The sequence below is a fragment of the Numida meleagris genome, chromosome 1 (genome assembly GCF_002078875.1).
Source record: "Numida meleagris isolate 19003 breed g44 Domestic line chromosome 1, NumMel1.0, whole genome shotgun sequence".
NCBI lineage: Eukaryota > Metazoa > Chordata > Aves > Galliformes > Numididae > Numida > Numida meleagris.
Genome location: NC_034409.1, coordinates 61,754,660 through 61,767,795, shown reverse-complemented (window position 1 = coordinate 61,767,795; position 13,136 = coordinate 61,754,660). Strand labels below are relative to the sequence as shown.

Sequence of the window (13,136 nt, the reverse complement as noted above, 5' to 3'; positions counted from 1 at the left end):
AAATCCACCGCTACGTTAGTAAGCTGAACTTACATTCATTTCTCCCCTCTACAGAGAATCTTTGCATGAGAATGTAAATGGCACCAGATCAACAGCAGCTGCAATCCAGAGAGCAAACATTCCTCTGCGCTGGCAGGTACAAGCACTCTCCTCCTCCCAGCAAGTGTGGGATTCAATCTCTCTAGAAACTGAAGCGAGATCCTTTACAGTGCAGGCAAACACTAACGCCTGGAGCAACTGCGCAAAAACAGCTACTTCTGCCTTGTTTTTAAAAACAAAGAGGAATACACACGCTTTAGGCTGCAAAATTCAAGCAGGATGCATTTAAAACAGTAGCTTCAGTGGTTCCAGAGGCTTGCCTCAATGGCTGGTTTAAGAGATGCTGTGACAGTGTAGATGGAAGGTCTGGATGCGGTCAAAAGTGGGGAGCCCCAATGCTGTCCATCTGTTCCCCCCCCCCCCCCAAACCAGACACTTGTCACAGTCCATCCCAGGGTTGTCTGGAGAAGCACCAACCCAGGGCTGAGAATGAGATAACCATTTTCCATCAAACTGGCACATTGGGCTGGCTCAGTACACCATCAGATAAGCAGGCAGGGCAACATGACAGAGGGTTGGACCACACATGTAAGCTTTTAAAGCTTTCTGTGTTTTATAGACAGTATTTTCCTAACCTCTTACATACTGACAGCTCTCCATGGACCAAATCATTTAGCTGTCATATACACACATGCCATCATCTTTCCCGCGACCTGCTAACCAGCTGCAGACCGCACCTGGCCTAGCAAACCAGACACTTTACCAAGACTCCTGATTTGAATGTATTTTTTGCTGATACTTTCTTAACCACCAAGAACCCAAGAAAAAAAAATCTGCTGTAACAAGACTGCATCTAACCTATATTCGTTAGAAACAGATTTAGTCAAATGGGTGAAGTTCTAGACAAGACCAGGTAAAGTTACTTTCATGATATGTAGCTTAATAGCCTTAATGCAAATGACAGGATGTAGCCCGTTTTCTGAAAAGATGATCCCAGCTGAGAGTTAAGAATAAGCCTAAGCAAACCTTTAGTACCTGCTGTCACCCAGCACCACTCTTTCAGATAAGCAGCATTATCTGGAAAGAAACACTGGACATCTCCAATTTTGAAACAAGACCAAGGACACTGATGTAATTCAAAACTACTGCCGTATAACAAAGGAGAGCAAGCGAGAATACCCCCAGTCTACTTATGATACTCAGAGTACTGATAAAACACTAAGAACCCAAATTGATATCTGTATGCATGCGAGCCCTTAGAGATGTAGCCTAAACTCAAAACACATCTAGAGTCACCAGCTAGACCAAGGCACTCTCACAAGAAGCCATCTTGCTGCAGTTTGTTTTACCATCTTGGCTTAAGAATTTTTGCTGGCATAACCGCATTCCCCGCAGAAGTCTTTCACTAATACAGCTGTGGCCCGCAGTCTAATCAGCACAGCCACACTGGTATAAACTTTAAGTCTGAAATGGCTTAAGATCATAAACATGGTCCAAGCTAATTTTCAGGTAACCGGGAAGCTTTTGGGGAGCAAATATGTTAGATGTGCTGCAGAGCAACAGCGTTTACATTGACAGGAGGATGAGCAGCTGTGCAGCCATGTAACACAGCAAGGCCCTAAGGGACTGAGGCTGGTCAGGCTTGCTCTGCAAACTCTTCCCGACCTGCCCCAGAGCTCTGTTTTACTTGGTTTAGCCGGGGCAGCATCTTGGCTAATTGACTATGCCTAATTTACTTTACTTTTCTTGATCTTTGTGTGACAAAACCACAGGTTTAAACAGATAGCACTGACGAGCAGTTTTTCCTCTGCAGAAAGTTATTTTCAGGGATGTAGAGAAATACAGGACTGGTATGACAGCAGTGGCCTTGAGGACAGACAGGACACAGGGCAAAAGAGTACAGGCACAGGACAGAGACAGGGCACTCGGGCCTCCAGAGACCCTGAGGCTATAAACAACTCACTAAGCAACTGGTAAGGAAAAAAGACAGACCCGGAGCTGGACAAATCTGGCTTTAGGAGCAACAAAGAAATAGGAACTGACATATGGAAAGGGCACCATATATAGTAAATCTAGATGCACCCTGCAGCTGTAGACCAAAGAAGAAAGAAAAAGGTGTAAAAGCATGCTAGCAAACATACAAAAAAAAAAATCCCTAAGTGGATCTTAGAGGTAGGAAGAAGAAACAGGCAACACTGCTATCATATTCCTCCAGCAGAGGACTCCAGAAGGTGACATCTCAGTGGCATCCTCCCCAGCAGCACAAAGCTGCTGATGTCAAGACTCAAAACAGCAGTGGAAGGGGGAGTGTCACTGAAAGAAAGGCCAGAAATTAGAGTGTGAGAGCATTTTAGTCACATTCATCGTTTTTTCTTCCTGTAGGTAAGTATTCCAACTGCATTTTTAAAAGCTCCTTCTTTTTCTTTAAGACCTAAATCTAGACTAATGAATCTTGAGCTAGACAACTGAGATTTTTATTAAGCTAATAATGATATATCATTGGCTTTACTTACACACACACATTATTTTTGCACACACACACAAAGTACTTCCTCTTCACCCATAAACAAGAATGTACCAACGTGGGTGGAGGCCTCAGTTTCTTCTCCCATTTTGCAATTCTGAAAAGCATTATTAGTCTTTAAAGCACTGCAGGAAAATTACAATAGAATAACGAAGTCTGAATCAGCCCCAGGTAAAGCAACCAAGTGGGCCATCTGAACTTGTAATACTCTTCCCCAGAGGGAAATCCTCATTACAGGGTGACCCAGTCAATAATGTTTTGCACCAAAGTGCCTTCCACGTATTTACACACATTCCTATGGCAGCATCTAAATACAAACAACAGTCTGCTAAGCAGTCACTGCCTATTTTCTATTTTCAGAAAGAAATTCAGGCATCGCAGAAGACATCTGATTTCTTCAAGAAACCCTACGAAAAGGAAGGAAGCGTGGCCAAGTCGATAAGCATCCACACTCTTAGGAGTAGGAAGGGTAGGAATTTGGGTTGATTTCCTGGACACGGGCCCAGACAGGAGGAACACGAGCAGAGAGCAAGAACTGGGTCAAACTACTGAATAGTTATTTGTCCTAGTTTTTAAATACTCACTGAAGGTACTCTTATCCTAGCCCAACCGCATCTGCAAGGGATGCTAATACATGCAGAACTATTCAGATAAACTGTTTAGGAAAGAGGAAAAAATACCTTACACTGACACAACACCTAAAAAAAAAAAAAAAAGAGATCACATTCCAGAACAAGCTTGTTATCCTTCCATAACAGAAATAAGTAATTCAGTATGGTTTTGATGCAGAGACTAACTACTGCATCCACAGCTGTGACTGAGAGGCAAAGCAGCCCTTCAGATTCATCTGCCACATACAGCCACAGCCAGCCAGCATCAGTACTGAGAGAATGCAGGCCAAGCTTCCCAGCAGAGACTCAGTGCTGTACAGAGAAGCCAAAGGCTCAGCTGTACGCCAGTGATGTACACGGAAATCCAGCCAAGAACTCTATATAGGGGGTTAGGTGTAAAGAGAACATAAATACTGCCAGATATACTACTGTGAAAGGTATGAAACGTTCTTACGGTATTGACAGCATTGGTAGTAATGGCATGGATGCTTTCAGGGAAAGAAATAGACAGTGACAAAGGTGTAAATCCCAAGAAAATAGTCAGTAAACTATGTGCGCATTTGTTAACGTTAAAAGAGAAGTAAAATCTTAAGATGACAACTGACCTGCCCGGAGAAACAGTCATGCTCTGACCTACGAAGAGAAGCAAGCAGCTGTAGCTAGGGAAACAACACTATGAAGTGACACAAGCCTTCCATGTATGAAATATGAAATCCGAAGTCTACCTTTACTGTGTGCAAGGCAATCAACAGTAGTTGAAATCTTTTACATCACGTTTTGTATATTTAGTGAATGATTTGTTCATGGTTTTGCATGTAGTAGAGGATTTGCTTTACAGTAGTGAAGTTGTATTTTAAACCAGCGTTGACCACTCAAGATCTCGGTAAGATTCCAACACAGCACAAGGCTTCTCAATCTTCCTATCTACAATAACAAAGCTCCACCCAAAACAACAACAAAGTGAAGACACCCAGCATTTTCTGTTAGCCAAGCAAAGGTCACAGTTAGCAGACAGCTACCTCAAACACAGAAGGAAGCTGTACTTGATGCAGCAAATAGCAAACCTTACAAACCCTTGCTTCAGAATGAAGATTTAAAGAGAACGAGGGATAACTCCATTATGGGGTGTTAAGCACCAGAAGTCACCACTAGCTCTAGAAGTCCCTAAACAGCAGTGCTCCCCAAAGGCACCCAAGGAGACAGTAGGCACTACCCTGATGACAAGTTGGAATGACTCACCTCTTTCCAGAGACTCCAACCAAAACAGTCAATTTGCCTCAATTTTGATTCCCTAATGAAGATTAGACAGTCAGTTAACCGATTAGGATTTTCAGCTTCTTCAATGAATCGTGTGCAGACTGTCACGCAGCACTTTGATGCCACAGATTTCTGCTGCCTCTCAAAGCGAGAGCAGGAGTTTAAGGCAGAAGAAAAATGAGAAATAAAACACCTCAACATCCCACCAAATATCTGACATGCTGTTGTAATTTTCCTTCTGAAGTGCAGAAGAGCGACTATAGTTCAAGTCACATCTCTACTTCACACTTCCATACACCTCAGCTATCGACTCCAACTTAAAAGCCAAGCTTGTCACACTAAGTGTCATCTCATTTCAGAAAACATATGAATTTCTTGTAAGCCTCAGTCCTGAGAAACACAGCTTAGAACAACAAAACAAAAAGCTCTTGCACCTTCTTCGCAGAGTAACACGCAGCAGTTAACCACTAAAATACACATCCCCCAAAAACACAAGCCTTACGCCCAGTATTCCTAACCTCTAATTTGTTACTGCTGTCTGACAAACAGCTGTTACCTACAAGGAAGCACCAATCAATCTCTCACCTCACATTTGTCACTACTTCTTGGGCTTTGCGTTCAGGTTTAGGAAGGTTACTGTCAGAGATTCCTATAAGGAGGATGTGAAAGCAACACGGTGGCTTTTTATCCCCTTCAAACCAGATAATAAATTTATACAGAAAGGAAAAAATGCTTAGTTTGTGTCACAGAGCAGATATCAAACACTGACAGTTATTAACAAAATGCACGCGTTCCATTTCACTTAGAATCCCTTGATTCCTCCACCAATGTAACAACTTTGACTTAAATGAAATTGTGTCTAGTTACATCTGAGTAAGTATAAAGGTGTATCAGCACAAGCCCAGGAGAAGTGAGAATTTTTTCACCATCTCAGCTTGAGCACTCCCCATAAAATGCTCAGTGTAACTCCAGATATCATATTTTAGTCAAACTCTCGGCTAAACAAGTACTCGTTAAAACTGATTTATTACTGTCAAATACATTAACCCGCATGTTAATCTGCCTCAAGTACAAAGAAAGTCAGAAAGGAGTTTCATCAAACCACATATAGCACTGCTTTCAGTTTGCCTGGGAGTTCGAAATCAGACCTTCAGAAAGATCATCTATGACAAATACCACAGCATGAAAACAGCAAGGAATGCTTAAGACTTTCCCTGTAATTCATTGCCATTTTCTCTGCTTTGTTTGATGGCATGTTGTTAGACTCTTAAAACCACTAAATGAAGTCTGCGTTTATCTTAGGATCTTGTGTCACTGGAGTTGTAAAACACACAGCACTCAAAAGCCAGCTTCAAGCTGACATTCATTGCGCCTCAGTGGCGGGGAGAATGTTTATGACTTCATACAGCCCACTTCACCCATACTTCACATAGTACACAAAGCAGAAAAGAGAGCTCAAACATTACACTTACTGCAGTACATCCAGTAAGTGCTTTGTATATTCCTATACAAAGCTGAATACCCAACAGTTGTTTAAAGCCTTCACAAAAAGCAGGATTGGTTCTCACTACAGACCACTTGCTTCCTACTACAGTCAACTCTCCAGACCACTTACCAGGCGACCTAAGGCTGCCAGCACAATCCAACCAGAAATTCGAAGGCAAACGGAGGCTGAGGACAAGCAGCCTTAGCACACAACATGCATGTCAGTGACCGGATGGCCCGACACAACACGCCCATGCAGCTCTATCATTACCTGTCACATCCCCTGAAGACGCAGTCCCAAATGCAAGCTGCAGTAATGCATATCTCCTGCACCTTTCCTTTTTATGTCTGCCTAGTAATTAACTTTAAGTGCCAGTAATTCCCAATTACTCCATCATTAGCATGACTAAATGCCATCCTACGATAGGAATTACGCAGCTATGCTTTGGTCAACCCCAACCACCACCGTCACCGGTGACTTTGAGCGTTGTAACAAATAGTGTGCTTTTAAACTGTTCATTTATAACAAAGACATAACTTAAATTACCATCTAATTCCGGAGTCCCCTTGGCTTTAAATGAGAAAGTGCTCAAAATATCCTGTTACCTCAGAACAGAGCGTGCAAGGAGGGAGTACTGAGTTTTAAAGGAGCACCAGTCCCCACGTAAGACAAAGCCTTTCAGAAGGCACTTTAGCCACACCTGAATCTTACTGCTGCACACGCTGCATGCACTGCTAAAGGTACAGGAATGTGGAATCGTACCTCTTCAAGGATGACCACAGCTTGCACAAAACACTCATGTGAGTCTTGCAGGCACATAAGCCCTCAGGCACTTACATAATAATGAACTATTGAAACAGAGCCAAGACATTAAGTTTTCAGAGGAAAACAGTCATGGGTTCTGTGATCACGCTTTGTTTCTCACAATGACTTTACTGTGATGTGTAACAAGGGGCTGCTTTGAACCGCTTAACTGGTACAGAAAAAGTCAGCTGGAGAGGGCTTGCATTGAAGAATGAGAAACTAACATCCTCCTGCAAGCATCTTGCACCACTTGTCCTATAGCATTTTAAGGCTCCACCGCTCAAAATCCAAAGCAGACCGAGGTTGCTTACCACCATGTGCAGAGCCGTACAGTTACATCAGCCCTGACCTTATCTGAGGTTGTTTTTTTTTTTTTTTTTTTTTAAGATTTGTTTTTCAGCATCACCCCAGATAGTCTTACGTATCATCTCCTTTTCCCTACACTGGCCGCACACACTGGAGTCCTTCCAAATCAGTTGACATAACTGGCATTTTCAACAGCATCACGCGCTAGCTGGATATGCTGGACACAAACATTTTGCAACTGCTGTGAAACTTGGTCAGCCTCTCCCACCCTCCATCAAGGAGGAGTTTAACTTGAAATTCCGAGTGTGCCTTGACGACGGGAAACAAGAAATATCCAACCCGTACACTCCACACTAAAGAAGCAAGCCCAAATTTGAGGAGAGTTTTTACAGCTACACTAGCTAAAACCAACAGACAACTCTATTTTGGCAAGATGGTCCCGCTTACTGAATCAACCATCAACTTCCAGGTTCCAAAAATCAAATGTCCAATTATTGATCTTACTTGTTTACAGTCCCCATTGATGCAAGAATGCCAGGAGAGCCATGAAAAATACACGCTTTCTGGAGGATGATCTGCAAAGAGAATCAAGCAAACAAACAACCAACCCACCTCTTTCTGCCTTTCACAGGAGTGAAATGAGTAATTCATAATCCTCAAGTAGTCAGAGAAATCTAGCATTCCTCTTCTATACCAAAAAAATACGTAAAAATTGCCCCTTAGATACCTTACAAATCAAATCTAAGCTACCTAGCAACTTCCTTTGCTGCATTAGTGAAGCCCAGAAAAAAGAACGGGTTTTTAGAACACATTCTTTCTTAAACGATTTTAATAATGCTGCAGAATGAATAAGGTTGCCAATTATTAAAAAGGTCACAGCAGGATGTCAAAGAGTATTTGCACTTCAGCACGGACATTAAGGTTATCAGGACGCAAGCGTTTTACTGCATCCTCCTCTTAGCTCAGGCGACACGGGTCACAAAGCCACTAAGTAAAGCTTTGGGTGACTTTGCTATGTTTTTCTCAACTCTCAGTACATCCACCTCAAAAAATCATCCCTTTTGTTCCCCACTGAAAGTACAGCAGGCAGAATGCCAATGGTTGGCACTCTGTCACATAGCTACTTTAACAATAATTATTAATAGGCCCTTCTTTATAGTTCTACAGTCACATTCCATTAAAAAACTGCCTAGGAGACTAATACTAAGAACAGCAGAATATTGCTGTTATCAACTTCACAATGCTATAATGCTGCTCTAGGAAATACATAAGGAGACATATACAACCACTTAAACTAAAGCAAATAAAGCCACCACTGGCAAAGCACGCAGTTTGTTGTGTGCAAAGGCATTCTATCACGACCCATAACGTTGGGCAGCCCCAGGCTCCACCTCCACTAACTTACCCTCACAGCACTAGAACCTGACTATGCAGTGCATGCCCACAAATTCCACCAGCTAAGGGCAGCGAGGCTTAAAGCAATCCTAAACCTCACAGAGCAGCCCACCAGTAAATGCAGCGGGGGTAATTCTTCATCGCAAAAGCACGCCCCAACTGTCAGCTGAGAGAAGCTGAAGTGCATATTCAGCAGCACTTCAGGTCAGGTCCTACAAGCTATCTGCTTCCTTGTTCCAAAGGCTAAAATAACTTTCCCTGAAGGTAAAAGCTTGCCAATACTCTTAAGACTGATAACAGGTCTTGGCTATTCTTTGTGCTGCACGGGTCTTTAAAACAGCTCCCACTGCATACTGGGAGACAGATGTAAGCGTTTCTAGCGCAGGCAGGAATTTTATCCTTCAGATTAAATCTTCTTGAAGCCAGAGGTGTCATTCGCTCTCAGAAGACAACTTCTACCGCCTGTGTTTGGTAATTCCATTTTCATCACAAGTTCTCCATTTTAAAAAAGCTCAGGAGCCACACACAGGCACGTTGGCTTGGTGCCCTTGTTACGGCAGCAGGTCCCAGGACACATCACCTATCCAGCAGTTTGTACTAGACATCAGACTGCAGAACTACATGAAGAAAAAGTTTCATACACAGAGAAGGTCTGTGGCATGTTCCCTCCTAGGCACAGCCTGTTTACTCAAATATCCATAAACATCCCATTTACTAAATCACACGGCAACATTTTGAGGAGATTAGACCAGTCAAGCAACAAGCACACGCACAAGTAAGGAGCTAAGCAGTAGCCTCACCAGAATGCCGTTATTGAAACAGAAGCCCACAAAGGACTCTCACCAGCAAAACCACCCAGCAGAACTGCTTAGCATCCCCAGTAATCTCCCCCAACCAAATCCATGGCATATAAGCTGCCATCCTCTAGACCTAAACAGGGCAGCACAACTGACCTTGACTTTAAACAGGGAACAGCAGTCTCTGCAATCCTCTGATTGAGTGGGACCAAACAGGTTGAGGAAAACAATGTTTAATTTGGTTGAGACGGAGGGAAACGAGGTGAAAAGGTGTGAAAAACAGCTTTGATTTATAGGTGCATGAATCTAAGCATGCCTTCAAATATATGCTGATGACCAGAGCTTGGATGGGGCCCTGGGCAACCTGGTCTAGTACCAGATCTGGAGGTTGGTGGCCCTGCCTGTGGCAGGGGGGTTGGAACATCATGATCCTTGCGGTCCCTCCCAACTCAAGTCATTCTATGATTCCACGAACTCACATTATGTTGTCTATGTGCTATGTTGTAGCACCATGACATCCATAGCTACTGTTAGTTTAATTTTCAGCACTACATGAAGTAAGATGAAAGGTAACAGTTTTGAAATAAAATACTGCCAGGAAGAAAATAAGGCAGAGCAAAAAAGGAAGCGTCCTTTCCCACAGCAGATCCCCACAGAAGTTTGTAATGCAGTGTTCTGTTGGCAACGCTCATTTTAAGTATTCGGAACAGATTTCCAATGCACCCTACATGTAAATTGTCTGCTCTCATTTGCAGTTATCCAAAGGTATCTCAGAGCCAATGATTACAGCACTGCCTATTCCAACACTATCTTCCTGTAAATAGCGCCTATTTTCTGTTCTCACAAGAGCATAATTAGCCCTGTTCAGAGTAACAGCAGCTGGCACGCCCCAACAGACTCCATTGCACTTTCACAGCTGCTGAAACGTAGCTGAACCACACTGTAAGTTTTGCCACAACCCAACTGCAATAGCAGTGGTAAAAGCTGTGGCACATCCTTCCCGGAGAGGCCGGCTGCTTACTGCCACCCCAACTGCCACGCTGCGACATGGCGAGTAGCTGCTGTATTCAGAATGATTGTCACTGTGCCCTGAAAGCAAACCTTGATGTTTGTCTTCAAACTGGACTAAGACAAATATTTTATTTTTGCATCACACCATTGAGAAGAACTTTCCAGAAAACACGCATGCTCACTGAGCAGCTCAGGTTTACGGTTACCTAGTGATAAAAGTCTGAGTCTTACCGAGCTGTGGCCAGATGGAAGGCAAGAGGTCGTTATTTTCAAAGCTCTGCAATGGGAACTATGTGGAAATAACTTCTGCTTCTTACTAATTTACATCCCGATCCGTAGCATTTCACTTCAAAAATAAAGCGTTCTGCTGGTTGGAATGTACTCACATAAGCAAGCTGAAGTTAAACATGTTTTCAGAAACCTTTTCTCTGAAGAAGCAAAACCAGTGCCAAGTTTGTCACCATATTCTTATTTTTAAGAAACAATTTCTTGGCTGAACTTGCCTTGACAAACCTATTACTTTAAAGACAGACAGTCACTACACCAGGTACAACCAGCTGAAGCAGAACATCTTGTAGGGAAGAACTTAGAACTTTATCAAAGGATGATACAACGCAGAGCAGCAGCCTTCCCCTTAAACACTGTCCCAAGTACGTTTTCGCCATCACTACCAAGATCCTGTGCAAGAACATCTTTTCAAATCTACCCACACTGTCTGCCAGAAAATTCACTGAATGACTCAGACTTTCAGATCATAAATACTCAGATTTGCTATTTCCATTTCAGAACTACTTCTATTTAAGCATTTGAATCGCTGATGGCATAACAGAAAAACAATCCAACAACCGCCTGAAGTTTCCTTATCGAGATTTTCCTCATGCACAGACAGGATCTCCACTGATGAAACCAAGCCTTGTTTCTCAGCACAGTATCTTGGACAACGCAGTTACACAACCGCAAACCTGCAAAACTCACACTTCAAGAGCCTAACATCGAGAGTCCTTGTACAGGAAAGCTTGATACAGCTCCCTGGATATTCAACAGAAAGCAGAGGATACTAACAGAGATCCAAGCATTACAATCATTGGCATTACGTGCCCTGCCAACTCCCCTTAATTTTCCTTCATGACAAGTCAACACAAACTCTCGCCTCGAGAAAGCGTAGGCTTTCCAAAGCCTGGCCTTTTCACTCTGTATCCAGGAGCCAGGCTCAGGTCCCAGTCTCACCCACAACTCCCCCAAACACTGCTCCCTGCCCACTTGGGCAAGCTCACAAGGGGGGCACCAGTTCAGCAGCACCAGTACTACTCCAGCAACGTGTCACAGATTGGAGTGGTGGAGCAGAGTCCTGTATCTGGCTCAGCTGAAGGCCTGATGCAGTTTAAGCTCCCACACCCATCCCATTTTACAGCATGATTTTGACAAACCGGACAAGGTTGGGTTGCAGCTTTTAGCTCTACCATTGCCCATTCTCATTCAGTTTCTGCACTAGCGACTGTTCTCCAGAGGTTTCAAGACGAAGCTGCCGACAGCCTTACCCACAGGTTTATTTAAAAATATTTAGTTGTCAGCTCAGAGCAGGGAGCATAGCATTGCTATGTTTTAAGCAACTAACTTGACACGTCCAACACAACAGTGAGCTTCCTGCAAGCTGCCCACTAACACACAATGTTCACACAGGACGATGTGTCACAGGACAGCTGAAAAAAAACACATTACACATTCTCTACATGAAGAGAGAGCATAAAACAGTTGTAACTGGAACTGGCTGGTATCCCTACAGGCAGGGAAAAACCTAAAACGTGATCACTTCCTCTTCTGTACAGGCAAAACCAACACAGAACTAAAGATAAAAAAAGTGAACAGGTAGTGTTTCATGACCGGATGCACCCACAGCTCCATGACACACATAGGTCTGTCTGTCATTTTTGAAACAGTCTCATTAAGCAGGAACTCCAAAAGGACTGTGCAGAGGACTCTGCAGTGATCCTGGGACAGACCCATGAAGAGCACAGCCAAAGCACAACCTGGAATTCAGTGCTCCTGGACACTGACTGCAGCCAGGCAGCGAACACGGAGCTTAAGTTACACGCTGGGACCTCACCAGCTCATGTCTAGTATGGTCTGCCCAGAGGACATGGCTGGCATTAAGGTCCATGTTAAGGAATACACAGAGATTGTGACAGGACAGCTTAAGCACCTGAAGAATTCAGCACAGGACTAAGACTCAGAAGTATTTTTAAATAAGGAATAACATCTACAGTTTTTCCGCTATGTGACAGGTGCACATTTACATACACAGAGTGACAAAGCTCTTATGCCAAATAAGTTACAATTTTACTTTAAGGGTTTTCTCACACATATGCTACCCCCCTAAAGCCACTAAACCAACTGACTTACGAGGTTAAAGCAGATCAGAAAAACCCCACAGGCTGCTTGAGGAGCAGCAGCTGTCACTCGGCTTTGGCCTCCAGCTGATTACCACCTTTCACCATCTTTCTTATCATCCCCGACGCACAGGAGCGCCTGATTACCCCCCTCTGAGGACAACAACTTGTAAAAAAGTTTATTTCATTAACTCTCACTTGGGAATACGCAGATTGCGGCCGCGCTGCCTCCCAGTATCTGCGTTCCCTACTGCTGAGAGCCGCGGTGTTTATATCAACACACACACATATTGCGGGCAGGGCAGGGCCCCCACGCACCGCGCTGTGTTTTTCCCCCCACCGCCCGAGGACCCCAGGGCCCGCAGCCACCTCCCCGTCCCGGCCAGCAACAAGTGCCCCGAGGCCGAGCGCAGGACGCGCTCCCTCACTCCTGACCCACCGGCGGCCGCGGGCCTACTTCCTCAGCCCCTCCGAGCGCCGCCCCGCAGCGCCCCGACCGCCGACCCGGCGCCCCCCGCC

General features: G+C 44.1%; 1 protein-coding gene across 1 annotated transcript in view; it reads right to left on the bottom strand.

Annotated features, from left to right (window-relative positions):
- The window catches only part of ADIPOR2 (adiponectin receptor 2), a 42,151-nt gene extending 29,015 nt beyond the window's left edge, over positions 1-13,136 (bottom strand). The window contains exon 1 of the mRNA XM_021389786.1: positions 13,057-13,136. The gene's annotated coding sequence lies outside the window, so the exon portion shown is untranslated. The remainder of the gene's footprint in view (positions 1-13,056) is intronic.